The 27,905-nt window shown below is 45.7% G+C and overlaps 16 non-coding genes across 16 annotated transcripts; all 16 read right to left on the bottom strand.

Annotated features, from left to right (window-relative positions):
• Nucleotides 1-1,013: 1,013 nt before the first annotated feature.
• Nucleotides 1,014-1,085, bottom strand: TRNAG-UCC (transfer RNA glycine (anticodon UCC)). Its single transcript has one exon. It is a non-coding gene; the product is annotated as a tRNA-Gly (tRNA).
• A 1,521-nt stretch (nt 1,086-2,606) lies between these two features.
• On the bottom strand, nt 2,607-2,678 carry TRNAG-UCC (transfer RNA glycine (anticodon UCC)). The gene has a single exon. It is a non-coding gene; the product is annotated as a tRNA-Gly (tRNA).
• Nucleotides 2,679-4,199: 1,521 nt separating this feature from the next.
• TRNAG-UCC (transfer RNA glycine (anticodon UCC)) lies at nt 4,200-4,271 on the bottom strand. Its single transcript has one exon. It is a non-coding gene; the product is annotated as a tRNA-Gly (tRNA).
• A 1,509-nt stretch (nt 4,272-5,780) lies between these two features.
• On the bottom strand, nt 5,781-5,852 carry TRNAG-UCC (transfer RNA glycine (anticodon UCC)). The gene has a single exon. It is a non-coding gene; the product is annotated as a tRNA-Gly (tRNA).
• A 3,114-nt stretch (nt 5,853-8,966) lies between these two features.
• TRNAG-UCC (transfer RNA glycine (anticodon UCC)) lies at nt 8,967-9,038 on the bottom strand. Its single transcript has one exon. It is a non-coding gene; the product is annotated as a tRNA-Gly (tRNA).
• Nucleotides 9,039-10,548: 1,510 nt separating this feature from the next.
• TRNAG-UCC (transfer RNA glycine (anticodon UCC)) lies at nt 10,549-10,620 on the bottom strand. Its single transcript has one exon. It is a non-coding gene; the product is annotated as a tRNA-Gly (tRNA).
• Nucleotides 10,621-12,130: 1,510 nt separating this feature from the next.
• TRNAG-UCC (transfer RNA glycine (anticodon UCC)) lies at nt 12,131-12,202 on the bottom strand. Its single transcript has one exon. It is a non-coding gene; the product is annotated as a tRNA-Gly (tRNA).
• A 1,509-nt stretch (nt 12,203-13,711) lies between these two features.
• Nucleotides 13,712-13,783, bottom strand: TRNAG-UCC (transfer RNA glycine (anticodon UCC)). Its single transcript has one exon. It is a non-coding gene; the product is annotated as a tRNA-Gly (tRNA).
• Nucleotides 13,784-15,304: 1,521 nt separating this feature from the next.
• TRNAG-UCC (transfer RNA glycine (anticodon UCC)) lies at nt 15,305-15,376 on the bottom strand. The gene has a single exon. It is a non-coding gene; the product is annotated as a tRNA-Gly (tRNA).
• A 1,521-nt stretch (nt 15,377-16,897) lies between these two features.
• TRNAG-UCC (transfer RNA glycine (anticodon UCC)) lies at nt 16,898-16,969 on the bottom strand. The gene has a single exon. It is a non-coding gene; the product is annotated as a tRNA-Gly (tRNA).
• A 1,510-nt stretch (nt 16,970-18,479) lies between these two features.
• TRNAG-UCC (transfer RNA glycine (anticodon UCC)) lies at nt 18,480-18,551 on the bottom strand. The gene has a single exon. It is a non-coding gene; the product is annotated as a tRNA-Gly (tRNA).
• Nucleotides 18,552-20,061: 1,510 nt separating this feature from the next.
• On the bottom strand, nt 20,062-20,133 carry TRNAG-UCC (transfer RNA glycine (anticodon UCC)). Its single transcript has one exon. It is a non-coding gene; the product is annotated as a tRNA-Gly (tRNA).
• A 1,510-nt stretch (nt 20,134-21,643) lies between these two features.
• On the bottom strand, nt 21,644-21,715 carry TRNAG-UCC (transfer RNA glycine (anticodon UCC)). The gene has a single exon. It is a non-coding gene; the product is annotated as a tRNA-Gly (tRNA).
• A 1,509-nt stretch (nt 21,716-23,224) lies between these two features.
• TRNAG-UCC (transfer RNA glycine (anticodon UCC)) lies at nt 23,225-23,296 on the bottom strand. The gene has a single exon. It is a non-coding gene; the product is annotated as a tRNA-Gly (tRNA).
• Nucleotides 23,297-24,817: 1,521 nt separating this feature from the next.
• Nucleotides 24,818-24,889, bottom strand: TRNAG-UCC (transfer RNA glycine (anticodon UCC)). The gene has a single exon. It is a non-coding gene; the product is annotated as a tRNA-Gly (tRNA).
• Nucleotides 24,890-26,410: 1,521 nt separating this feature from the next.
• Nucleotides 26,411-26,482, bottom strand: TRNAG-UCC (transfer RNA glycine (anticodon UCC)). The gene has a single exon. It is a non-coding gene; the product is annotated as a tRNA-Gly (tRNA).
• Nucleotides 26,483-27,905: the final 1,423 nt, after the last annotated feature.

Here is a 27,905-nt window from a genome sequence, read left to right as displayed (position 1 = left end):
TGGCAGGGTGTAAATGACAGATTAGTCCTAGGAAGAAAAATCAAGCAATATTAGCAGAGGATGGTTTCGATCCATCGACCTCTGGGTTATGGGCCCAGCACGCTTCCGCTGCGCCACTCTGCTCCCTTGTGAAAGTGCTCTCTTTATGCAGAGGAGGAGCTTTCAGCGGAGTGGCAAGGGATTGGTGGGGCTCTCTCCTCATTTGCCTAAGCACATCGCAAGGTATGCTGGGTACAGAAAATCTTCATCTTCCCCACTCACAGTCAGTCATAACTGAAAGTGCAGACCCTCTTAGGAATTAGCCGTTTCAGGCCTTTACCAAGACAGCAGCTCTCTGTCCCTGTCCTTTCTCTGTGATCCTAGCACTAGCATACTCAGGATTTGGCTTTACCTGGGAGCCAGAGATCTACCCGGTGAGGGGAGGCTTTTGAGCGTTTGGGAGCGTTCGGGACGTGAGAGGACGCTGGACAGGAAACTATGCCAATTTGAAGTATCCAACCTTCCTGCTGCAGTGAGAGGCTCTTTCCGTGGAAATCTGCCACTTGGAGTCCTCTCAACTTGCCCTCTGATAAAACATTTTTCTGAGCCGCAGTTACATCCGATGGTTACAAGGTGGCGCTGCATTCAGGTGAGAACACAAGTATGCACAAAATCTTGGGGACTTTTGCCAGATTTATCGGTGGATCTTGCCTATTATTTTCAGAGGCTAGATATCGCCTAGAAATGCTTTTTAACATAGGGATGCTGGGGTTATAATTTCTGGTCGGGGCGCAGCCCTTTCATTGCCTGCCCCCAGCAAAATATTTATTATCAGCACATGTGAGTGGTGAGTGCTTTATGGAAAATAGCATATATTGGGACAATGAATGTAGCAGATGAGGCGATCGAGATGTCTACCTACGTGTTTGATTATTTTTTTATATAACGGCTGATTATTCTGTTTCTGATATTTCAGTTTTGTGACATGTTGCATTAAAATATATCCTGCTTGGAGAATATATAAATATTTGCACTGCGTTGGCCGGGAATCGAACCCGGGTCAACTGCTTGGAAGGCAGCTATGCTCACCACTATACCACCAACGCCCTCTGATGTGTGTCCTCTAGGTTCCAGATGTTACAACGCCGAGTGCAGTGGCAATCTTGCACCGGTTCCAATCGTGCATTTGGTGTGGATACCAACATGAAAAGCTGTAGAAATTGTCTTGCAGTGGGTAAAGAACTGGGGATTGAAACCAAGGATAAAGCTGTGCAGAAGAGAAGAAATGGAAAGCAGCAGTACAAATAGTGGAAATGAGCATATGGGCAGCATCGGAAGCAAAGCAGCGAAGAGAAAGGGAGTAAATTCCATGAAATGCATAGGAGATTGATAAAAGCAGAACAAAAAGGGAAGAATTAAATTCAAAGCATGCCCCGAAAAACGTGTGAAGGTCCCACCTGTCATTTATGCTTCTAATTGGGTATCTTTACTTTCAAAGTATAGGGTTGATCCTTTGACGATCACTCTCTTGATTTACAGCAGAGACAGATAGTTGAGAAGTCTTTTCTCACATAGCTAGCACAAGCCTGCGCTTTTCCTTGCTGGCAGGGTGGAAATGACAGATTAGTCCTAGGAAGAAAAATCAAGCAATATTAGCAGAGGATGGTTTCGATCCATTGACCTCTGGGTTATGGGCCAAGCACGCTTCCGCTGCGCCACTCTGCTCCCTTGTGAAAGTGCTCTCTTTATGCAGAGGAGGAGCTTTCAGCGGAGTGGCAAGGGATTGGTGGGGCTCTCTCCTCATTTGCCTAAGCACATCGCAAGGTATGATGGGTACAGAAAATCTTCATCTTCCCCACTCACAGTCAGTCATAACTGAAAGTGCAGACCCTCTTAGGAATTAGCCGTTTCAGGCCTTTACCAAGACAGCAGCTCTCTGTCCCTGTCCTTTCTCTGTGATCCTAGCACTAGCATACTCAGGATTTGGCTTTACCTGGGAGCCAGAGATCTACCCGGTGAGGGCTTGCCCGGTGTGAGGCTTTTGAGCGTTTGGGAGCGTTCGGGACGTGAGAGGACGCTGGACAGGAAACTATGCCAATTTGAAGTATCCAACCTTCCTGCTGCAGCGAGAGGCTCTTTCCGTGGAAATCTGCCACTTGGAGTCATCTCAACTTGCCCTCTGATAAAACATTTTTCTGAGTCGCAGTTACATCCGATGGTTACAAGGTGGCGCTGCATTCAGGTGAGAGCACAAGTATGCACAAAATCTTGGGGACTTTTGCCAGATTTATCGGTGGATCTTGCCTATTATTTTCAGAGGCTAGATATCGCCTAGAAATGCTTTTTAAAATAGGGATGCTGGGGTTATAATGTCTGGTCGGGGCTCAGCCCTTTCATTGCCTGCCCCCAGCAAAATATTTATTATCAGCACATGTGAGTGGTGAGTGCTTTATGGAAAATAGCATATATTGGGACAATGAATGTAGCAGATGAGGCGATCGAGATGTCTACCTACGTGTTTGTTTATTTTTTTATATAACGGCTGATTATTCTGTTTCTGATATTTCAGTTTTGTGACATGTTGCATTAAAATATATCCTGCTTGGAGAATATATAAATATTTGCACTGCGTTGGCCGGGAATCGAACCCGGGTCAACTGCTTGGAAGGCAGCTATGCTCACCACTATACCACCAACACCCTCTGATGTGTGTCCTCTAGGTTCCAGATGTTACAACGCCGAGTGCAGTGGCAATCTTGCACCGGTTCCAATCGTGCATTTGGTGTGGATACCAACATGAAAAGCTGTAGAAATTGTCTTGCAGAGGGTAAAGAACTGGGGATTGAAACCAAGGATAAAGCTGTGCAGAAGAGAAGAAATGGAAAGCAGCAGTACAAATAGTGGAAATGAGCATATGGGCAGCATCGGAAGCAAAGCAGCGAAGAGAAAGGGAGTAAATTCCATGAAATGCATAGGAGATTGATAAAAGCAGAACAAAAAGGGAAGAATTAAATTCAAAGCATGCCCCGAAAAACGTGTGAAGGTCCCACCTGTCATTTATGCTTCTAATTGGGTATCTTTACTTTCAAAGTATAGGGTTGATCCTTTGACGATCACTCTCTTGATTTACAGCAGAGACAGATAGTTGAGAAGTCTTTTCTCACATAGCTAGCACAAGCCTGCGCTTTTCCTTGCTGGCAGGGTGGAAATGACAGATTAGTCCTAGGAAGAAAAATCAAGCAATATTAGCAGAGGATGGTTTCGATCCATCGACCTCTGGGTTATGGGCCCAGCACGCTTCCGCTGCGCCACTCTGCTCCCTTGTGAAAGTGCTCTCTTTATGCAGAGGAGGAGCTTTCAGCGGAGTGGCAAGGGATTGGTGGGGCTCTCTCCTCATTTGCCTAAGCACATCGCAAGGTATGCTGGGTACAGAAAATCTTCATCTTCCCCACTCACAGTCAGTCATAACTGAAAGTGCAGACCCTCTTAGGAATTAGCCGTTTCAGGCCTTTACCAAGACAGCAGCTCTCTGTCCCTGTCCTTTCTCTGTGATCCTAGCACTAGCATACTCAGGATTTGGCTTTACCTGGGAGCCAGAGATCTACCCGGTGAGGGCTTGCCCGGTGTGAGGCTTTTGAGCGTTTGGGAGCGTTCGGGACGTGAGAGGACGCTGGACAGGAAACTATGCCAATTTGAAGTATCCAACCTTCCTGCTGCAGCGAGAGGCTCTTTCCGTGGAAATCTGCCACTTGGAGTCATCTCAACTTGCCCTCTGATAAAACATTTTTCTGAGTCGCAGTTACATCCGATGGTTACAAGGTGGCGCTGCATTCAGGTGAGAGCACAAGTATGCACAAAATCTTGGGGACTTTTGCCAGATTTATCGGTGGATCTTGCCTATTATTTTCAGAGGCTAGATATCGCCTAGAAATGCTTTTTAAAATAGGGATGCTGGGGTTATAATGTCTGGTCGGGGCTCAGCCCTTTCATTGCCTGCCCCCAGCAAAATATTTATTATCAGCACATGTGAGTGGTGAGTGCTTTATGGAAAATAGCATATATTGGGACAATGAATGTAGCAGATGAGGCGATCGAGATGTCTACCTACGTGTTTATTTATTTTTTTATATAACGGCTGATTATTCTGTTTCTGATATTTCAGTTTTGTGACATGTTGCATTAAAATATATCCTGCTTGGAGAATATATAAATATTTGCACTGCGTTGGCCGGGAATCGAACCCGGGTCAACTGCTTGGAAGGCAGCTATGCTCACCACTATACCACCAACACCCTCTGATGTGTGTCCTCTAGGTTCCAGATGTTACAACGCCGAGTGCAGTGGCAATCTTGCACCGGTTCCAATCGTGCATTTGGTGTGGATACCAACATGAAAAGCTGTAGAAATTGTCTTGCAGAGGGTAAAGAACTGGGGATTGAAACCAAGGATAAAGCTGTGCAGAAGAGAAGAAATGGAAAGCAGCAGTACAAATAGTGGAAATGAGCATATGGGCAGCATCGGAAGCAAAGCAGCGAAGAGAAAGGGAGTAAATTCCATGAAATGCATAGGAGATTGATAAAAGCAGAACAAAAAGGGAAGAATTAAATTCAAAGCATGCCCCGAAAAACGTGTGAAGGTCCCACCTGTCATTTATGCTTCTAATTGGGTATCTTTACTTTCAAAGTATAGGGTTGATCCTTTGACGATCACTCTCTTGATTTACAGCAGAGACAGATAGTTGAGAAGTCTTTTCTCACATAGCTAGCACAAGCCTGCGCTTTTCCTTGCTGGCAGGGTGGAAATGACAGATTAGTCCTAGGAAGAAAAATCAAGCAATATTAGCAGAGGATGGTTTCGATCCATCGACCTCTGGGTTATGGGCCCAGCACGCTTCCGCTGCGCCACTCTGCTCCCTTGTGAAAGTGCTCTCTTTATGCAGAGGAGGAGCTTTCAGCGGAGTGGCAAGGGATTGGTGGGGCTCTCTCCTCATTTGCCTAAGCACATCGCAAGGTATGCTGGGTACAGAAAATCTTCATCTTCCCCACTCACAGTCAGTCATAACTGAAAGTGCAGACCCTCTTAGGAATTAGCCGTTTCAGGCCTTTACCAAGACAGCAGCTCTCTGTCCCTGTCCTTTCTCTGTGATCCTAGCACTAGCATACTCAGGATTTGGCTTTACCTGGGAGCCAGAGATCTACCCGGTGAGGGGAGGCTTTTGAGCGTTTGGGAGCGTTCGGGACGTGAGAGGACGCTGGACAGGAAACTATGCCAATTTGAAGTATCCAACCTTCCTGCTGCAGTGAGAGGCTCTTTCCGTGGAAATCTGCCACTTGGAGTCCTCTCAACTTGCCCTCTGATAAAACATTTTTCTGAGCCGCAGTTACATCCGATGGTTACAAGGTGGCGCTGCATTCAGGTGAGAACACAAGTATGCACAAAATCTTGGGGACTTTTGCCAGATTTATCGGTGGATCTTGCCTATTATTTTCAGAGGCTAGATATCGCCTAGAAATGCTTTTTAACATAGGGATGCTGGGGTTATAATTTCTGGTCGGGGCGCAGCCCTTTCATTGCCTGCCCCCAGCAAAATATTTATTATCAGCACATGTGAGTGGTGAGTGCTTTATGGAAAATAGCATATATTGGGACAATGAATGTAGCAGATGAGGCGATCGAGATGTCTACCTACGTGTTTGATTATTTTTTTATATAACGGCTGATTATTCTGTTTCTGATATTTCAGTTTTGTGACATGTTGCATTAAAATATATCCTGCTTGGAGAATATATAAATATTTGCACTGCGTTGGCCGGGAATCGAACCCGGGTCAACTGCTTGGAAAGCAGCTATGCTCACCACTATACCACCAACGCCCTCTGATGTGTGTCCTCTAGGTTCCAGATGTTACAACGCCGAGTGCAGTGGCAATCTTGCACCGGTTCCAATCGTGCATTTGGTGTGGATACCAACATGAAAAGCTGTAGAAATTGTCTTGCAGTGGGTAAAGAACTGGGGATTGAAACCAAGGATAAAGCTGTGCAGAAGAGAAGAAATGGAAAGCAGCAGTACAAATAGTGGAAATGAGCATATGGGCAGCATCGGAAGCAAAGCAGCGAAGAGAAAGGGAGTAAATTCCATGAAATGCATAGGAGATTGATAAAAGCAGAACAAAAAGGGAAGAATTAAATTCAAAGCATGCCCCGAAAAACGTGTGAAGGTCCCACCTGTCATTTATGCTTCTAATTGGGTATCTTTACTTTCAAAGTATAGGGTTGATCCTTTGACGATCACTCTCTTGATTTACAGCAGAGACAGATAGTTGAGAAGTCTTTTCTCACATAGCTAGCACAAGCCTGCGCTTTTCCTTGCTGGCAGGGTGGAAATGACAGATTAGTCCTAGGAAGAAAAATCAAGCAATATTAGCAGAGGATGGTTTCGATCCATCGACCTCTGGGTTATGGGCCAAGCACGCTTCCGCTGCGCCACTCTGCTCCCTTGTGAAAGTGCTCTCTTTATGCAGAGGAGGAGCTTTCAGCGGAGTGGCAAGGGATTGGTGGGGCTCTCTCCTCATTTGCCTAAGCACATCGCAAGGTATGCTGGGTACAGAAAATCTTCATCTTCCCCACTCACAGTCAGTCATAACTGAAAGTGCAGACCCTCTTAGGAATTAGCCGTTTCAGGCCTTTACCAAGACAGCAGCTCTCTGTCCCTGTCCTTTCTCTGTGATCCTAGCACTAGCATACTCAGGATTTGGCTTTACCTGGGAGCCAGAGATCTACCCGGTGAGGGCTTGCCCGGTGTGAGGCTTTTGAGCGTTTGGGAGCGTTCGGGACGTGAGAGGACGCTGGACAGGAAACTATGCCAATTTGAAGTATCCAACCTTCCTGCTGCAGCGAGAGGCTCTTTCCGTGGAAATCTGCCACTTGGAGTCATCTCAACTTGCCCTCTGATAAAACATTTTTCTGAGTCGCAGTTACATCCGATGGTTACAAGGTGGCGCTGCATTCAGGTGAGAGCACAAGTATGCACAAAATCTTGGGGACTTTTGCCAGATTTATCGGTGGATCTTGCCTATTATTTTCAGAGGCTAGATATCGCCTAGAAATGCTTTTTAAAATAGGGATGCTGGGGTTATAATGTCTGGTCGGGGCTCAGCCCTTTCATTGCCTGCCCCCAGCAAAATATTTATTATCAGCACATGTGAGTGGTGAGTGCTTTATGGAAAATAGCATATATTGGGACAATGAATGTAGCAGATGAGGCGATCGAGATGTCTACCTACGTGTTTGTTTATTTTTTTATATAACGGCTGATTATTCTGTTTCTGATATTTCAGTTTTGTGACATGTTGCATTAAAATATATCCTGCTTGGAGAATATATAAATATTTGCACTGCGTTGGCCGGGAATCGAACCCGGGTCAACTGCTTGGAAGGCAGCTATGCTCACCACTATACCTCCAACACCCTCTGATGTGTGTCCTCTAGGTTCCAGATGTTACAACGCCGAGTGCAGTGGCAATCTTGCACCGGTTCCAATCGTGCATTTGGTGTGGATACCAACATGAAAAGCTGTAGAAATTGTCTTGCAGAGGGTAAAGAACTGGGGATTGAAACCAAGGATAAAGCTGTGCAGAAGAGAAGAAATGGAAAGCAGCAGTACAAATAGTGGAAATGAGCATATGGGCAGCATCGGAAGCAAAGCAGCGAAGAGAAAGGGAGTAAATTCCATGAAATGCATAGGAGATTGATAAAAGCAGAACAAAAAGGGAAGAATTAAATTCAAAGCATGCCCCGAAAAACGTGTGAAGGTCCCACCTGTCATTTATGCTTCTAATTGGGTATCTTTACTTTCAAAGTATAGGGTTGATCCTTTGACGATCACTCTCTTGATTTACAGCAGAGACAGATAGTTGAGAAGTCTTTTCTCACATAGCTAGCACAAGCCTGCGCTTTTCCTTGCTGGCAGGGTGGAAATGACAGATTAGTCCTAGGAAGAAAAATCAAGCAATATTAGCAGAGGATGGTTTCGATCCATCGACCTCTGGGTTATGGGCCCAGCACGCTTCCGCTGCGCCACTCTGCTCCCTTGTGAAAGTGCTCTCTTTATGCAGAGGAGGAGCTTTCAGCGGAGTGGCAAGGGATTGGTGGGGCTCTCTCCTCATTTGCCTAAGCACATCGCAAGGTATGCTGGGTACAGAAAATCTTCATCTTCCCCACTCACAGTCAGTCATAACTGAAAGTGCAGACCCTCTTAGGAATTAGCCGTTTCAGGCCTTTACCAAGACAGCAGCTCTCTGTCCCTGTCCTTTCTCTGTGATCCTAGCACTAGCATACTCAGGATTTGGCTTTACCTGGGAGCCAGAGATCTACCCGGTGAGGGCTTGCCCGGTGTGAGGCTTTTGAGCGTTTGGGAGCGTTCGGGACGTGAGAGGACGCTGGACAGGAAACTATGCCAATTTGAAGTATCCAACCTTCCTGCTGCAGCGAGAGGCTCTTTCCGTGGAAATCTGCCACTTGGAGTCATCTCAACTTGCCCTCTGATAAAACATTTTTCTGAGTCGCAGTTACATCCGATGGTTACAAGGTGGCGCTGCATTCAGGTGAGAGCACAAGTATGCACAAAATCTTGGGGACTTTTGCCAGATTTATCGGTGGATCTTGCCTATTATTTTCAGAGGCTAGATATCGCCTAGAAATGCTTTTTAAAATAGGGATGCTGGGGTTATAATGTCTGGTCGGGGCTCAGCCCTTTCATTGCCTGCCCCCAGCAAAATATTTATTATCAGCACATGTGAGTGGTGAGTGCTTTATGGAAAATAGCATATATTGGGACAATGAATGTAGCAGATGAGGCGATCGAGATGTCTACCTACGTGTTTGTTTATTTTTTTATATAACGGCTGATTATTCTGTTTCTGATATTTCAGTTTTGTGACATGTTGCATTAAAATATATCCTGCTTGGAGAATATATAAATATTTGCACTGCGTTGGCCGGGAATCGAACCCGGGTCAACTGCTTGGAAGGCAGCTATGCTCACCACTATACCACCAACACCCTCTGATGTGTGTCCTCTAGGTTCCAGATGTTACAACGCCGAGTGCAGTGGCAATCTTGCACCGGTTCCAATCGTGCATTTGGTGTGGATACCAACATGAAAAGCTGTAGAAATTGTCTTGCAGAGGGTAAAGAACTGGGGATTGAAACCAAGGATAAAGCTGTGCAGAAGAGAAGAAATGGAAAGCAGCAGTACAAATAGTGGAAATGAGCATATGGGCAGCATCGGAAGCAAAGCAGCGAAGAGAAAGGGAGTAAATTCCATGAAATGCATAGGAGATTGATAAAAGCAGAACAAAAAGGGAAGAATTAAATTCAAAGCATGCCCCGAAAAACGTGTGAAGGTCCCACCTGTCATTTATGCTTCTAATTGGGTATCTTTACTTTCAAAGTATAGGGTTGATCCTTTGACGATCACTCTCTTGATTTACAGCAGAGACAGATAGTTGAGAAGTCTTTTCTCACATAGCTAGCACAAGCCTGCGCTTTTCCTTGCTGGCAGGGTGGAAATGACAGATTAGTCCTAGGAAGAAAAATCAAGCAATATTAGCAGAGGATGGTTTCGATCCATCGACCTCTGGGTTATGGGCCCAGCACGCTTCCGCTGCGCCACTCTGCTCCCTTGTGAAAGTGCTCTCTTTATGCAGAGGAGGAGCTTTCAGCGGAGTGGCAAGGGATTGGTGGGGCTCTCTCCTCATTTGCCTAAGCACATCGCAAGGTATGCTGGGTACAGAAAATCTTCATCTTCCCCACTCACAGTCAGTCATAACTGAAAGTGCAGACCCTCTTAGGAATTAGCCGTTTCAGGCCTTTACCAAGACAGCAGCTCTCTGTCCCTGTCCTTTCTCTGTGATCCTAGCACTAGCATACTCAGGATTTGGCTTTACCTGGGAGCCAGAGATCTACCCGGTGAGGGCGAGGCTTTTGAGCGTTTGGGAGCGTTCGGGACGTGAGAGGACGCTGGACAGGAAACTATGCCAATTTGAAGTATCCAACCTTCCTGCTGCAGCGAGAGGCTCTTTCCGTGGAAATCTGCCACTTGGAGTCCTCTCAACTTGCCCTCTGATAAAACATTTTTCTGAGCCGCAGTTACATCCGATGGTTACAAGGTGGCGCTGCATTCAGGTGAGAGCACAAGTATGCACAAAATCTTGGGGACTTTTGCCAGATTTATCGGTGGATCTTGCCTATTATTTTCAGAGGCTAGATATCGCCTAGAAATGCTTTTTAAAATAGGGATGCTGGGGTTATAATGTCTGGTCGGGGCTCAGCCCTTTCATTGCCTGCCCCCAGCAAAATATTTATTATCAGCACATGTGAGTGGTGAGTGCTTTATGGAAAATAGCATATATTGGGACAATGAATGTAGCAGATGAGGCGATCGAGATGTCTACCTACGTGTTTGTTTATTTTTTTATATAACGGCTGATTATTCTGTTTCTGATATTTCAGTTTTGTGACATGTTGCATTAAAATATATCCTGCTTGGAGAATATATAAATATTTGCACTGCGTTGGCCGGGAATCGAACCCGGGTCAACTGCTTGGAAGGCAGCTATGCTCACCACTATACCACCAACGCCCTCTGATGTGTGTCCTCTAGGTTCCAGATGTTACAACGCCGAGTGCAGTGGCAATCTTGCACCGGTTCCAATCGTGCATTTGGTGTGGATACCAACATGAAAAGCTGTAGAAATTGTCTTGCAGAGGGTAAAGAACTGGGGATTGAAACCAAGGACAAAGCTGTGCAGAAGAGAAGAAATGGAAAGCAGCAGTACAAATAGTGGAAATGAGCATATGGGCAGCATCGGAAGCAAAGCAGCGAAGAGAAAGGGAGTAAATTCCATGAAATGCATAGGAGATTGATAAAAGCAGAACAAAAAGGGAAGAATTAAATTCAAAGCATGCCCCGAAAAACGTGTGAAGGTCCCACCTGTCATTTATGCTTCTAATTGGGTATCTTTACTTTCAAAGTATAGGGTTGATCCTTTGACGATCACTCTCTTGATTTACAGCAGAGACAGATAGTTGAGAAGTCTTTTCTCACATAGCTAGCACAAGCCTGCGCTTTTCCTTGCTGGCAGGGTGTAAATGACAGATTAGTCCTAGGAAGAAAAATCAAGCAATATTAGCAGAGGATGGTTTCGATCCATCGACCTCTGGGTTATGGGCCCAGCACGCTTCCGCTGCGCCACTCTGCTCCCTTGTGAAAGTGCTCTCTTTATGCAGAGGAGGAGCTTTCAGCGGAGTGGCAAGGGATTGGTGGGGCTCTCTCCTCATTTGCCTAAGCACATCGCAAGGTATGCTGGGTACAGAAAATCTTCATCTTCCCCACTCACAGTCAGTCATAACTGAAAGTGCAGACCCTCTTAGGAATTAGCCGTTTCAGGCCTTTACCAAGACAGCAGCTCTCTGTCCCTGTCCTTTCTCTGTGATCCTAGCACTAGCATACTCAGGATTTGGCTTTACCTGGGAGCCAGAGATCTACCCGGTGAGGGCGAGGCTTTTGAGCGTTTGGGAGCTTTCGGGACGTGAGAGGACGCTGGACAGGAAACTATGCCAATTTGAAGTATCCAACCTTCCTGCTGCAGCGAGAGGCTCTTTCCGTGGAAATCTGCCACTTGGAGTCCTCTCAACTTGCCCTCTGATAAAACATTTTTCTGAGCCGCAGTTACATCCGATGGTTACAAGGTGGCGCTGCATTCAGGTGAGAGCACAAGTATGCACAAAATCTTGGGGACTTTTGCCAGATTTATCGGTGGATCTTGCCTATTATTTTCAGAGGCTAGATATCGCCTAGAAATGCTTTTTAAAATAGGGATGCTGGGGTTATAATGTCTGGTCGGGGCTCAGCCCTTTCATTGCCTGCCCCCAGCAAAATATTTATTATCAGCACATGTGAGTGGTGAGTGCTTTATGGAAAATAGCATATATTGGGACAATGAATGTAGCAGATGAGGCGATCGAGATGTCTACCTACGTGTTTGTTTATTTTTTTATATAACGGCTGATTATTCTGTTTCTGATATTTCAGTTTTGTGACATGTTGCATTAAAATATATCCTGCTTGGAGAATATATAAATATTTGCACTGCGTTGGCCGGGAATCGAACCCGGGTCAACTGCTTGGAAGGCAGCTATGCTCACCACTATACCACCAACGCCCTCTGATGTGTGTCCTCTAGGTTCCAGATGTTACAACGCCGAGTGCAGTGGCAATCTTGCACCGGTTCCAATCGTGCATTTGGTGTGGATACCAACATGAAAAGCTGTAGAAATTGTCTTGCAGAGGGTAAAGAACTGGGGATTGAAACCAAGGACAAAGCTGTGCAGAAGAGAAGAAATGGAAAGCAGCAGTACAAATAGTGGAAATGAGCATATGGGCAGCATCGGAAGCAAAGCAGCGAAGAGAAAGGGAGTAAATTCCATGAAATGCATAGGAGATTGATAAAAGCAGAACAAAAAGGGAAGAATTAAGTTCAAAGCATGCCCCGAAAAACGTGTGAAGGTCCCACCTGTCATTTATGCTTCTAATTGGGTATCTTTACTTTCAAAGTATAGGGTTGATCCTTTGACGATCACTCTCTTGATTTACAGCAGAGACAGATAGTTGAGAAGTCTTTTCTCACATAGCTAGCACAAGCCTGCGCTTTTCCTTGCTGGCAGGGTGTAAATGACAGATTAGTCCTAGGAAGAAAAATCAAGCAATATTAGCAGAGGATGGTTTCGATCCATCGACCTCTGGGTTATGGGCCCAGCACGCTTCCGCTGCGCCACTCTGCTCCCTTGTGAAAGTGCTCTCTTTATGCAGAGGAGGAGCTTTCAGCGGAGTGGCAAGGGATTGGTGGGGCTCTCTCCTCATTTGCCTAAGCACATCGCAAGGTATGCTGGGTACAGAAAATCTTCATCTTCCCCACTCACAGTCAGTCATAACTGAAAGTGCAGACCCTCTTAGGAATTAGCCGTTTCAGGCCTTTACCAAGACAGCAGCTCTCTGTCCCTGTCCTTTCTCTGTGATCCTAGCACTAGCATACTCAGGATTTGGCTTTACCTGGGAGCCAGAGATCTACCCGGTGAGGGGAGGCTTTTGAGCGTTTGGGAGCGTTCGGGACGTGAGAGGACGCTGGACAGGAAACTATGCCAATTTGAAGTATCCAACCTTCCTGCTGCAGTGAGAGGCTCTTTCCGTGGAAATCTGCCACTTGGAGTCCTCTCAACTTGCCCTCTGATAAAACATTTTTCTGAGCCGCAGTTACATCCGATGGTTACAAGGTGGCGCTGCATTCAGGTGAGAACACAAGTATGCACAAAATCTTGGGGACTTTTGCCAGATTTATCGGTGGATCTTGCCTATTATTTTCAGAGGCTAGATATCGCCTAGAAATGCTTTTTAACATAGGGATGCTGGGGTTATAATTTCTGGTCGGGGCGCAGCCCTTTCATTGCCTGCCCCCAGCAAAATATTTATTATCAGCACATGTGAGTGGTGAGTGCTTTATGGAAAATAGCATATATTGGGACAATGAATGTAGCAGATGAGGCGATCGAGATGTCTACCTACGTGTTTGATTATTTTTTTATATAACGGCTGATTATTCTGTTTCTGATATTTCAGTTTTGTGACATGTTGCATTAAAATATATCCTGCTTGGAGAATATATAAATATTTGCACTGCGTTGGCCGGGAATCGAACCCGGGTCAACTGCTTGGAAGGCAGCTATGCTCACCACTATACCACCAACGCCCTCTGATGTGTGTCCTCTAGGTTCCAGATGTTACAACGCCGAGTGCAGTGGCAATCTTGCACCGGTTCCAATCGTGCATTTGGTGTGGATACCAACATGAAAAGCTGTAGAAATTGTCTTGCAGTGGGTAAAGAACTGGGGATTGAAACCAAGGATAAAGCTGTGCAGAAGAGAAGAAATGGAAAGCAGCAGTACAAATAGTGGAAATGAGCATATGGGCAGCATCGGAAGCAAAGCAGCGAAGAGAAAGGGAGTAAATTCCATGAAATGCATAGGAGATTGATAAAAGCAGAACAAAAAGGGAAGAATTAAATTCAAAGCATGCCCCGAAAAACGTGTGAAGGTCCCACCTGTCATTTATGCTTCTAATTGGGTATCTTTACTTTCAAAGTATAGGGTTGATCCTTTGACGATCACTCTCTTGATTTACAGCAGAGACAGATAGTTGAGAAGTCTTTTCTCACATAGCTAGCACAAGCCTGCGCTTTTCCTTGCTGGCAGGGTGGAAATGACAGATTAGTCCTAGGAAGAAAAATCAAGCAATATTAGCAGAGGATGGTTTCGATCCATTGACCTCTGGGTTATGGGCCAAGCACGCTTCCGCTGCGCCACTCTGCTCCCTTGTGAAAGTGCTCTCTTTATGCAGAGGAGGAGCTTTCAGCGGAGTGGCAAGGGATTGGTGGGGCTCTCTCCTCATTTGCCTAAGCACATCGCAAGGTATGATGGGTACAGAAAATCTTCATCTTCCCCACTCACAGTCAGTCATAACTGAAAGTGCAGACCCTCTTAGGAATTAGCCGTTTCAGGCCTTTACCAAGACAGCAGCTCTCTGTCCCTGTCCTTTCTCTGTGATCCTAGCACTAGCATACTCAGGATTTGGCTTTACCTGGGAGCCAGAGATCTACCCGGTGAGGGCTTGCCCGGTGTGAGGCTTTTGAGCGTTTGGGAGCGTTCGGGACGTGAGAGGACGCTGGACAGGAAACTATGCCAATTTGAAGTATCCAACCTTCCTGCTGCAGCGAGAGGCTCTTTCCGTGGAAATCTGCCACTTGGAGTCATCTCAACTTGCCCTCTGATAAAACATTTTTCTGAGTCGCAGTTACATCCGATGGTTACAAGGTGGCGCTGCATTCAGGTGAGAGCACAAGTATGCACAAAATCTTGGGGACTTTTGCCAGATTTATCGGTGGATCTTGCCTATTATTTTCAGAGGCTAGATATCGCCTAGAAATGCTTTTTAAAATAGGGATGCTGGGGTTATAATGTCTGGTCGGGGCTCAGCCCTTTCATTGCCTGCCCCCAGCAAAATATTTATTATCAGCACATGTGAGTGGTGAGTGCTTTATGGAAAATAGCATATATTGGGACAATGAATGTAGCAGATGAGGCGATCGAGATGTCTACCTACGTGTTTGTTTATTTTTTTATATAACGGCTGATTATTCTGTTTCTGATATTTCAGTTTTGTGACATGTTGCATTAAAATATATCCTGCTTGGAGAATATATAAATATTTGCACTGCGTTGGCCGGGAATCGAACCCGGGTCAACTGCTTGGAAGGCAGCTATGCTCACCACTATACCACCAACACCCTCTGATGTGTGTCCTCTAGGTTCCAGATGTTACAACGCCGAGTGCAGTGGCAATCTTGCACCGGTTCCAATCGTGCATTTGGTGTGGATACCAACATGAAAAGCTGTAGAAATTGTCTTGCAGAGGGTAAAGAACTGGGGATTGAAACCAAGGATAAAGCTGTGCAGAAGAGAAGAAATGGAAAGCAGCAGTACAAATAGTGGAAATGAGCATATGGGCAGCATCGGAAGCAAAGCAGCGAAGAGAAAGGGAGTAAATTCCATGAAATGCATAGGAGATTGATAAAAGCAGAACAAAAAGGGAAGAATTAAATTCAAAGCATGCCCCGAAAAACGTGTGAAGGTCCCACCTGTCATTTATGCTTCTAATTGGGTATCTTTACTTTCAAAGTATAGGGTTGATCCTTTGACGATCACTCTCTTGATTTACAGCAGAGACAGATAGTTGAGAAGTCTTTTCTCACATAGCTAGCACAAGCCTGCGCTTTTCCTTGCTGGCAGGGTGGAAATGACAGATTAGTCCTAGGAAGAAAAATCAAGCAATATTAGCAGAGGATGGTTTCGATCCATCGACCTCTGGGTTATGGGCCCAGCACGCTTCCGCTGCGCCACTCTGCTCCCTTGTGAAAGTGCTCTCTTTATGCAGAGGAGGAGCTTTCAGCGGAGTGGCAAGGGATTGGTGGGGCTCTCTCCTCATTTGCCTAAGCACATCGCAAGGTATGCTGGGTACAGAAAATCTTCATCTTCCCCACTCACAGTCAGTCATAACTGAAAGTGCAGACCCTCTTAGGAATTAGCCGTTTCAGGCCTTTACCAAGACAGCAGCTCTCTGTCCCTGTCCTTTCTCTGTGATCCTAGCACTAGCATACTCAGGATTTGGCTTTACCTGGGAGCCAGAGATCTACCCGGTGAGGGCTTGCCCGGTGTGAGGCTTTTGAGCGTTTGGGAGCGTTCGGGACGTGAGAGGACGCTGGACAGGAAACTATGCCAATTTGAAGTATCCAACCTTCCTGCTGCAGCGAGAGGCTCTTTCCGTGGAAATCTGCCACTTGGAGTCATCTCAACTTGCCCTCTGATAAAACATTTTTCTGAGTCGCAGTTACATCCGATGGTTACAAGGTGGCGCTGCATTCAGGTGAGAGCACAAGTATGCACAAAATCTTGGGGACTTTTGCCAGATTTATCGGTGGATCTTGCCTATTATTTTCAGAGGCTAGATATCGCCTAGAAATGCTTTTTAAAATAGGGATGCTGGGGTTATAATGTCTGGTCGGGGCTCAGCCCTTTCATTGCCTGCCCCCAGCAAAATATTTATTATCAGCACATGTGAGTGGTGAGTGCTTTATGGAAAATAGCATATATTGGGACAATGAATGTAGCAGATGAGGCGATCGAGATGTCTACCTACGTGTTTGTTTATTTTTTTATATAACGGCTGATTATTCTGTTTCTGATATTTCAGTTTTGTGACATGTTGCATTAAAATATATCCTGCTTGGAGAATATATAAATATTTGCACTGCGTTGGCCGGGAATCGAACCCGGGTCAACTGCTTGGAAGGCAGCTATGCTCACCACTATACCACCAACACCCTCTGATGTGTGTCCTCTAGGTTCCAGATGTTACAACGCCGAGTGCAGTGGCAATCTTGCACCGGTTCCAATCGTGCATTTGGTGTGGATACCAACATGAAAAGCTGTAGAAATTGTCTTGCAGAGGGTAAAGAACTGGGGATTGAAACCAAGGATAAAGCTGTGCAGAAGAGAAGAAATGGAAAGCAGCAGTACAAATAGTGGAAATGAGCATATGGGCAGCATCGGAAGCAAAGCAGCGAAGAGAAAGGGAGTAAATTCCATGAAATGCATAGGAGATTGATAAAAGCAGAACAAAAAGGGAAGAATTAAATTCAAAGCATGCCCCGAAAAACGTGTGAAGGTCCCACCTGTCATTTATGCTTCTAATTGGGTATCTTTACTTTCAAAGTATAGGGTTGATCCTTTGACGATCACTCTCTTGATTTACAGCAGAGACAGATAGTTGAGAAGTCTTTTCTCACATAGCTAGCACAAGCCTGCGCTTTTCCTTGCTGGCAGGGTGGAAATGACAGATTAGTCCTAGGAAGAAAAATCAAGCAATATTAGCAGAGGATGGTTTCGATCCATCGACCTCTGGGTTATGGGCCCAGCACGCTTCCGCTGCGCCACTCTGCTCCCTTGTGAAAGTGCTCTCTTTATGCAGAGGAGGAGCTTTCAGCGGAGTGGCAAGGGATTGGTGGGGCTCTCTCCTCATTTGCCTAAGCACATCGCAAGGTATGCTGGGTACAGAAAATCTTCATCTTCCCCACTCACAGTCAGTCATAACTGAAAGTGCAGACCCTCTTAGGAATTAGCCGTTTCAGGCCTTTACCAAGACAGCAGCTCTCTGTCCCTGTCCTTTCTCTGTGATCCTAGCACTAGCATACTCAGGATTTGGCTTTACCTGGGAGCCAGAGATCTACCCGGTGAGGGCGAGGCTTTTGAGCGTTTGGGAGCGTTCGGGACGTGAGAGGACGCTGGACAGGAAACTATGCCAATTTGAAGTATCCAACCTTCCTGCTGCAGCGAGAGGCTCTTTCCGTGGAAATCTGCCACTTGGAGTCCTCTCAACTTGCCCTCTGATAAAACATTTTTCTGAGCCGCAGTTACATCCGATGGTTACAAGGTGGCGCTGCATTCAGGTGAGAGCACAAGTATGCACAAAATCTTGGGGACTTTTGCCAGATTTATCGGTGGATCTTGCCTATTATTTTCAGAGGCTAGATATCGCCTAGAAATGCTTTTTAAAATAGGGATGCTGGGGTTATAATGTCTGGTCGGGGCTCAGCCCTTTCATTGCCTGCCCCCAGCAAAATATTTATTATCAGCACATGTGAGTGGTGAGTGCTTTATGGAAAATAGCATATATTGGGACAATGAATGTAGCAGATGAGGCGATCGAGATGTCTACCTACGTGTTTGTTTATTTTTTTATATAACGGCTGATTATTCTGTTTCTGATATTTCAGTTTTGTGACATGTTGCATTAAAATATATCCTGCTTGGAGAATATATAAATATTTGCACTGCGTTGGCCGGGAATCGAACCCGGGTCAACTGCTTGGAAGGCAGCTATGCTCACCACTATACCACCAACGCCCTCTGATGTGTGTCCTCTAGGTTCCAGATGTTACAACGCCGAGTGCAGTGGCAATCTTGCACCGGTTCCAATCGTGCATTTGGTGTGGATACCAACATGAAAAGCTGTAGAAATTGTCTTGCAGAGGGTAAAGAACTGGGGATTGAAACCAAGGACAAAGCTGTGCAGAAGAGAAGAAATGGAAAGCAGCAGTACAAATAGTGGAAATGAGCATATGGGCAGCATCGGAAGCAAAGCAGCGAAGAGAAAGGGAGTAAATTCCATGAAATGCATAGGAGATTGATAAAAGCAGAACAAAAAGGGAAGAATTAAATTCAAAGCATGCCCCGAAAAACGTGTGAAGGTCCCACCTGTCATTTATGCTTCTAATTGGGTATCTTTACTTTCAAAGTATAGGGTTGATCCTTTGACGATCACTCTCTTGATTTACAGCAGAGACAGATAGTTGAGAAGTCTTTTCTCACATAGCTAGCACAAGCCTGCGCTTTTCCTTGCTGGCAGGGTGTAAATGACAGATTAGTCCTAGGAAGAAAAATCAAGCAATATTAGCAGAGGATGGTTTCGATCCATCGACCTCTGGGTTATGGGCCCAGCACGCTTCCGCTGCGCCACTCTGCTCCCTTGTGAAAGTGCTCTCTTTATGCAGAGGAGGAGCTTTCAGCGGAGTGGCAAGGGATTGGTGGGGCTCTCTCCTCATTTGCCTAAGCACATCGCAAGGTATGCTGGGTACAGAAAATCTTCATCTTCCCCACTCACAGTCAGTCATAACTGAAAGTGCAGACCCTCTTAGGAATTAGCCGTTTCAGGCCTTTACCAAGACAGCAGCTCTCTGTCCCTGTCCTTTCTCTGTGATCCTAGCACTAGCATACTCAGGATTTGGCTTTACCTGGGAGCCAGAGATCTACCCGGTGAGGGCGAGGCTTTTGAGCGTTTGGGAGCTTTCGGGACGTGAGAGGACGCTGGACAGGAAACTATGCCAATTTGAAGTATCCAACCTTCCTGCTGCAGCGAGAGGCTCTTTCCGTGGAAATCTGCCACTTGGAGTCCTCTCAACTTGCCCTCTGATAAAACATTTTTCTGAGCCGCAGTTACATCCGATGGTTACAAGGTGGCGCTGCATTCAGGTGAGAGCACAAGTATGCACAAAATCTTGGGGACTTTTGCCAGATTTATCGGTGGATCTTGCCTATTATTTTCAGAGGCTAGATATCGCCTAGAAATGCTTTTTAAAATAGGGATGCTGGGGTTATAATGTCTGGTCGGGGCTCAGCCCTTTCATTGCCTGCCCCCAGCAAAATATTTATTATCAGCACATGTGAGTGGTGAGTGCTTTATGGAAAATAGCATATATTGGGACAATGAATGTAGCAGATGAGGCGATCGAGATGTCTACCTACGTGTTTGATTATTTTTTTATATAACGGCTGATTATTCTGTTTCTGATATTTCAGTTTTGTGACATGTTGCATTAAAATATATCCTGCTTGGAGAATATATAAATATTTGCACTGCGTTGGCCGGGAATCGAACCCGGGTCAACTGCTTGGAAGGCAGCTATGCTCACCACTATACCACCAACGCCCTCTGATGTGTGTCCTCTAGGTTCCAGATGTTACAACGCCGAGTGCAGTGGCAATCTTGCACCGGTTCCAATCGTGCATTTGGTGTGGATACCAACATGAAAAGCTGTAGAAATTGTCTTGCAGAGGGTAAAGAACTGGGGATTGAAACCAAGGACAAAGCTGTGCAGAAGAGAAGAAATGGAAAGCAGCAGTACAAATAGTGGAAATGAGCATATGGGCAGCATCGGAAGCAAAGCAGCGAAGAGAAAGGGAGTAAATTCCATGAAATGCATAGGAGATTGATAAAAGCAGAACAAAAAGGGAAGAATTAAATTCAAAGCATGCCCCGAAAAACGTGTGAAGGTCCCACCTGTCATTTATGCTTCTAATTGGGTATCTTTACTTTCAAAGTATAGGGTTGATCCTTTGACGATCACTCTCTTGATTTACAGCAGAGACAGATAGTTGAGAAGTCTTTTCTCACATAGCTAGCACAAGCCTGCGCTTTTCCTTGCTGGCAGGGTGTAAATGACAGATTAGTCCTAGGAAGAAAAATCAAGCAATATTAGCAGAGGATGGTTTCGATCCATCGACCTCTGGGTTATGGGCCCAGCACGCTTCCGCTGCGCCACTCTGCTCCCTTGTGAAAGTGCTCTCTTTATGCAGAGGAGGAGCTTTCAGCGGAGTGGCAAGGGATTGGTGGGGCTCTCTCCTCATTTGCCTAAGCACATCGCAAGGTATGCTGGGTACAGAAAATCTTCATCTTCCCCACTCACAGTCAGTCATAACTGAAAGTGCAGACCCTCTTAGGAATTAGCCGTTTCAGGCCTTTACCAAGACAGCAGCTCTCTGTCCCTGTCCTTTCTCTGTGATCCTAGCACTAGCATACTCAGGATTTGGCTTTACCTGGGAGCCAGAGATCTACCCGGTGAGGGCGAGGCTTTTGAGCGTTTGGGAGCTTTCGGGACGTGAGAGGACGCTGGACAGGAAACTATGCCAATTTGAAGTATCCAACCTTCCTGCTGCAGCGAGAGGCTCTTTCCGTGGAAATCTGCCACTTGGAGTCCTCTCAACTTGCCCTCTGATAAAACATTTTTCTGAGCCGCAGTTACATCCGATGGTTACAAGGTGGCGCTGCATTCAGGTGAGAGCACAAGTATGCACAAAATCTTGGGGACTTTTGCCAGATTTATCGGTGGATCTTGCCTATTATTTTCAGAGGCTAGATATCGCCTAGAAATGCTTTTTAAAATAGGGATGCTGGGGTTATAATGTCTGGTCGGGGCTCAGCCCTTTCATTGCCTGCCCCCAGCAAAATATTTATTATCAGCACATGTGAGTGGTGAGTGCTTTATGGAAAATAGCATATATTGGGACAATGAATGTAGCAGATGAGGCGATCGAGATGTCTACCTACGTGTTTGTTTATTTTTTTATATAACGGCTGATTATTCTGTTTCTGATATTTCAGTTTTGTGACATGTTGCATTAAAATATATCCTGCTTGGAGAATATATAAATATTTGCACTGCGTTGGCCGGGAATCGAACCCGGGTCAACTGCTTGGAAGGCAGCTATGCTCACCACTATACCACCAACGCCCTCTGATGTGTGTCCTCTAGGTTCCAGATGTTACAACGCCGAGTGCAGTGGCAATCTTGCACCGGTTCCAATCGTGCATTTGGTGTGGATACCAACATGAAAAGCTGTAGAAATTGTCTTGCAGAGGGTAAAGAACTGGGGATTGAAACCAAGGACAAAGCTGTGCAGAAGAGAAGAAATGGAAAGCAGCAGTACAAATAGTGGAAATGAGCATATGGGCAGCATCGGAAGCAAAGCAGCGAAGAGAAAGGGAGTAAATTCCATGAAATGCATAGGAGATTGATAAAAGCAGAACAAAAAGGGAAGAATTAAGTTCAAAGCATGCCCCGAAAAACGTGTGAAGGTCCCACCTGTCATTTATGCTTCTAATTGGGTATCTTTACTTTCAAAGTATAGGGTTGATCCTTTGACGATCACTCTCTTGATTTACAGCAGAGACAGATAGTTGAGAAGTCTTTTCTCACATAGCTAGCACAAGCCTGCGCTTTTCCTTGCTGGCAGGGTGTAAATGACAGATTAGTCCTAGGAAGAAAAATCAAGCAATATTAGCAGAGGATGGTTTCGATCCATCGACCTCTGGGTTATGGGCCCAGCACGCTTCCGCTGCGCCACTCTGCTCCCTTGTGAAAGTGCTCTCTTTATGCAGAGGAGGAGCTTTCAGCGGAGTGGCAAGGGATTGGTGGGGCTCTCTCCTCATTTGCCTAAGCACATCGCAAGGTATGCTGGGTACAGAAAATCTTCATCTTCCCCACTCACAGTCAGTCATAACTGAAAGTGCAGACCCTCTTAGGAATTAGCCGTTTCAGGCCTTTACCAAGACAGCAGCTCTCTGTCCCTGTCCTTTCTCTGTGATCCTAGCACTAGCATACTCAGGATTTGGCTTTACCTGGGAGCCAGAGATCTACCCGGTGAGGGGAGGCTTTTGAGCGTTTGGGAGCGTTCGGGACGTGAGAGGACGCTGGACAGGAAACTATGCCAATTTGAAGTATCCAACCTTCCTGCTGCAGTGAGAGGCTCTTTCCGTGGAAATCTGCCACTTGGAGTCCTCTCAACTTGCCCTCTGATAAAACATTTTTCTGAGCCGCAGTTACATCCGATGGTTACAAGGTGGCGCTGCATTCAGGTGAGAACACAAGTATGCACAAAATCTTGGGGACTTTTGCCAGATTTATCGGTGGATCTTGCCTATTATTTTCAGAGGCTAGATATCGCCTAGAAATGCTTTTTAACATAGGGATGCTGGGGTTATAATTTCTGGTCGGGGCGCAGCCCTTTCATTGCCTGCCCCCAGCAAAATATTTATTATCAGCACATGTGAGTGGTGAGTGCTTTATGGAAAATAGCATATATTGGGACAATGAATGTAGCAGATGAGGCGATCGAGATGTCTACCTACGTGTTTGATTATTTTTTTATATAACGGCTGATTATTCTGTTTCTGATATTTCAGTTTTGTGACATGTTGCATTAAAATATATCCTGCTTGGAGAATATATAAATATTTGCACTGCGTTGGCCGGGAATCGAACCCGGGTCAACTGCTTGGAAGGCAGCTATGCTCACCACTATACCACCAACGCCCTCTGATGTGTGTCCTCTAGGTTCCAGATGTTACAACGCCGAGTGCAGTGGCAATCTTGCACCGGTTCCAATCGTGCATTTGGTGTGGATACCAACATGAAAAGCTGTAGAAATTGTCTTGCAGTGGGTAAAGAACTGGGGATTGAAACCAAGGATAAAGCTGTGCAGAAGAGAAGAAATGGAAAGCAGCAGTACAAATAGTGGAAATGAGCATATGGGCAGCATCGGAAGCAAAGCAGCGAAGAGAAAGGGAGTAAATTCCATGAAATGCATAGGAGATTGATAAAAGCAGAACAAAAAGGGAAGAATTAAATTCAAAGCATGCCCCGAAAAACGTGTGAAGGTCCCACCTGTCATTTATGCTTCTAATTGGGTATCTTTACTTTCAAAGTATAGGGTTGATCCTTTGACGATCACTCTCTTGATTTACAGCAGAGACAGATAGTTGAGAAGTCTTTTCTCACATAGCTAGCACAAGCCTGCGCTTTTCCTTGCTGGCAGGGTGGAAATGACAGATTAGTCCTAGGAAGAAAAATCAAGCAATATTAGCAGAGGATGGTTTCGATCCATTGACCTCTGGGTTATGGGCCAAGCACGCTTCCGCTGCGCCACTCTGCTCCCTTGTGAAAGTGCTCTCTTTATGCAGAGGAGGAGCTTTCAGCGGAGTGGCAAGGGATTGGTGGGGCTCTCTCCTCATTTGCCTAAGCACATCGCAAGGTATGATGGGTACAGAAAATCTTCATCTTCCCCACTCACAGTCAGTCATAACTGAAAGTGCAGACCCTCTTAGGAATTAGCCGTTTCAGGCCTTTACCAAGACAGCAGCTCTCTGTCCCTGTCCTTTCTCTGTGATCCTAGCACTAGCATACTCAGGATTTGGCTTTACCTGGGAGCCAGAGATCTACCCGGTGAGGGCTTGCCCGGTGTGAGGCTTTTGAGCGTTTGGGAGCGTTCGGGACGTGAGAGGACGCTGGACAGGAAACTATGCCAATTTGAAGTATCCAACCTTCCTGCTGCAGCGAGAGGCTCTTTCCGTGGAAATCTGCCACTTGGAGTCATCTCAACTTGCCCTCTGATAAAACATTTTTCTGAGTCGCAGTTACATCCGATGGTTACAAGGTGGCGCTGCATTCAGGTGAGAGCACAAGTATGCACAAAATCTTGGGGACTTTTGCCAGATTTATCGGTGGATCTTGCCTATTATTTTCAGAGGCTAGATATCGCCTAGAAATGCTTTTTAAAATAGGGATGCTGGGGTTATAATGTCTGGTCGGGGCTCAGCCCTTTCATTGCCTGCCCCCAGCAAAATATTTATTATCAGCACATGTGAGTGGTGAGTGCTTTATGGAAAATAGCATATATTGGGACAATGAATGTAGCAGATGAGGCGATCGAGATGTCTACCTACGTGTTTGTTTATTTTTTTATATAACGGCTGATTATTCTGTTTCTGATATTTCAGTTTTGTGACATGTTGCATTAAAATATATCCTGCTTGGAGAATATATAAATATTTGCACTGCGTTGGCCGGGAATCGAACCCGGGTCAACTGCTTGGAAGGCAGCTATGCTCACCACTATACCACCAACACCCTCTGATGTGTGTCCTCTAGGTTCCAGATGTTACAACGCCGAGTGCAGTGGCAATCTTGCACCGGTTCCAATCGTGCATTTGGTGTGGATACCAACATGAAAAGCTGTAGAAATTGTCTTGCAGAGGGTAAAGAACTGGGGATTGAAACCAAGGATAAAGCTGTGCAGAAGAGAAGAAATGGAAAGCAGCAGTACAAATAGTGGAAATGAGCATATGGGCAGCATCGGAAGCAAAGCAGCGAAGAGAAAGGGAGTAAATTCCATGAAATGCATAGGAGATTGATAAAAGCAGAACAAAAAGGGAAGAATTAAATTCAAAGCATGCCCCGAAAAACGTGTGAAGGTCCCACCTGTCATTTATGCTTCTAATTGGGTATCTTTACTTTCAAAGTATAGGGTTGATCCTTTGACGATCACTCTCTTGATTTACAGCAGAGACAGATAGTTGAGAAGTCTTTTCTCACATAGCTAGCACAAGCCTGCGCTTTTCCTTGCTGGCAGGGTGGAAATGACAGATTAGTCCTAGGAAGAAAAATCAAGCAATATTAGCAGAGGATGGTTTCGATCCATCGACCTCTGGGTTATGGGCCCAGCACGCTTCCGCTGCGCCACTCTGCTCCCTTGTGAAAGTGCTCTCTTTATGCAGAGGAGGAGCTTTCAGCGGAGTGGCAAGGGATTGGTGGGGCTCTCTCCTCATTTGCCTAAGCACATCGCAAGGTATGCTGGGTACAGAAAATCTTCATCTTCCCCACTCACAGTCAGTCATAACTGAAAGTGCAGACCCTCTTAGGAATTAGCCGTTTCAGGCCTTTACCAAGACAGCAGCTCTCTGTCCCTGTCCTTTCTCTGTGATCCTAGCACTAGCATACTCAGGATTTGGCTTTACCTGGGAGCCAGAGATCTACCCGGTGAGGGCTTGCCCGGTGTGAGGCTTTTGAGCGTTTGGGAGCGTTCGGGACGTGAGAGGACGCTGGACAGGAAACTATGCCAATTTGAAGTATCCAACCTTCCTGCTGCAGCGAGAGGCTCTTTCCGTGGAAATCTGCCACTTGGAGTCATCTCAACTTGCCCTCTGATAAAACATTTTTCTGAGTCGCAGTTACATCCGATGGTTACAAGGTGGCGCTGCATTCAGGTGAGAGCACAAGTATGCACAAAATCTTGGGGACTTTTGCCAGATTTATCGGTGGATCTTGCCTATTATTTTCAGAGGCTAGATATCGCCTAGAAATGCTTTTTAAAATAGGGATGCTGGGGTTATAATGTCTGGTCGGGGCTCAGCCCTTTCATTGCCTGCCCCCAGCAAAATATTTATTATCAGCACATGTGAGTGGTGAGTGCTTTATGGAAAATAGCATATATTGGGACAATGAATGTAGCAGATGAGGCGATCGAGATGTCTACCTACGTGTTTGTTTATTTTTTTATATAACGGCTGATTATTCTGTTTCTGATATTTCAGTTTTGTGACATGTTGCATTAAAATATATCCTGCTTGGAGAATATATAAATATTTGCACTGCGTTGGCCGGGAATCGAACCCGGGTCAACTGCTTGGAAGGCAGCTATGCTCACCACTATACCACCAACACCCTCTGATGTGTGTCCTCTAGGTTCCAGATGTTACAACGCCGAGTGCAGTGGCAATCTTGCACCGGTTCCAATCGTGCATTTGGTGTGGATACCAACATGAAAAGCTGTAGAAATTGTCTTGCAGAGGGTAAAGAACTGGGGATTGAAACCAAGGATAAAGCTGTGCAGAAGAGAAGAAATGGAAAGCAGCAGTACAAATAGTGGAAATGAGCATATGGGCAGCATCGGAAGCAAAGCAGCGAAGAGAAAGGGAGTAAATTCCATGAAATGCATAGGAGATTGATAAAAGCAGAACAAAAAGGGAAGAATTAAATTCAAAGCATGCCCCGAAAAACGTGTGAAGGTCCCACCTGTCATTTATGCTTCTAATTGGGTATCTTTACTTTCAAAGTATAGGGTTGATCCTTTGACGATCACTCTCTTGATTTACAGCAGAGACAGATAGTTGAGAAGTCTTTTCTCACATAGCTAGCACAAGCCTGCGCTTTTCCTTGCTGGCAGGGTGGAAATGACAGATTAGTCCTAGGAAGAAAAATCAAGCAATATTAGCAGAGGATGGTTTCGATCCATCGACCTCTGGGTTATGGGCCCAGCACGCTTCCGCTGCGCCACTCTGCTCCCTTGTGAAAGTGCTCTCTTTATGCAGAGGAGGAGCTTTCAGCGGAGTGGCAAGGGATTGGTGGGGCTCTCTCCTCATTTGCCTAAGCACATCGCAAGGTATGCTGGGTACAGAAAATCTTCATCTTCCCCACTCACAGTCAGTCATAACTGAAAGTGCAGACCCTCTTAGGAATTAGCCGTTTCAGGCCTTTACCAAGACAGCAGCTCTCTGTCCCTGTCCTTTCTCTGTGATCCTAGCACTAGCATACTCAGGATTTGGCTTTACCTGGGAGCCAGAGATCTACCCGGTGAGGGCGAGGCTTTTGAGCGTTTGGGAGCGTTCGGGACGTGAGAGGACGCTGGACAGGAAACTATGCCAATTTGAAGTATCCAACCTTCCTGCTGCAGCGAGAGGCTCTTTCCGTGGAAATCTGCCACTTGGAGTCCTCTCAACTTGCCCTCTGATAAAACATTTTTCTGAGCCGCAGTTACATCCGATGGTTACAAGGTGGCGCTGCATTCAGGTGAGAGCACAAGTATGCACAAAATCTTGGGGACTTTTGCCAGATTTATCGGTGGATCTTGCCTATTATTTTCAGAGGCTAGATATCGCCTAGAAATGCTTTTTAAAATAGGGATGCTGGGGTTATAATGTCTGGTCGGGGCTCAGCCCTTTCATTGCCTGCCCCCAGCAAAATATTTATTATCAGCACATGTGAGTGGTGAGTGCTTTATGGAAAATAGCATATATTGGGACAATGAATGTAGCAGATGAGGCGATCGAGATGTCTACCTACGTGTTTGTTTATTTTTTTATATAAC

Source organism: Triturus cristatus, chromosome 11 (assembly GCF_964204655.1).
Source record: "Triturus cristatus chromosome 11, aTriCri1.1, whole genome shotgun sequence".
Lineage (NCBI taxonomy): Eukaryota > Metazoa > Chordata > Amphibia > Caudata > Salamandridae > Triturus > Triturus cristatus.
This window is presented reverse-complemented; position numbering and strand designations above follow the sequence as displayed.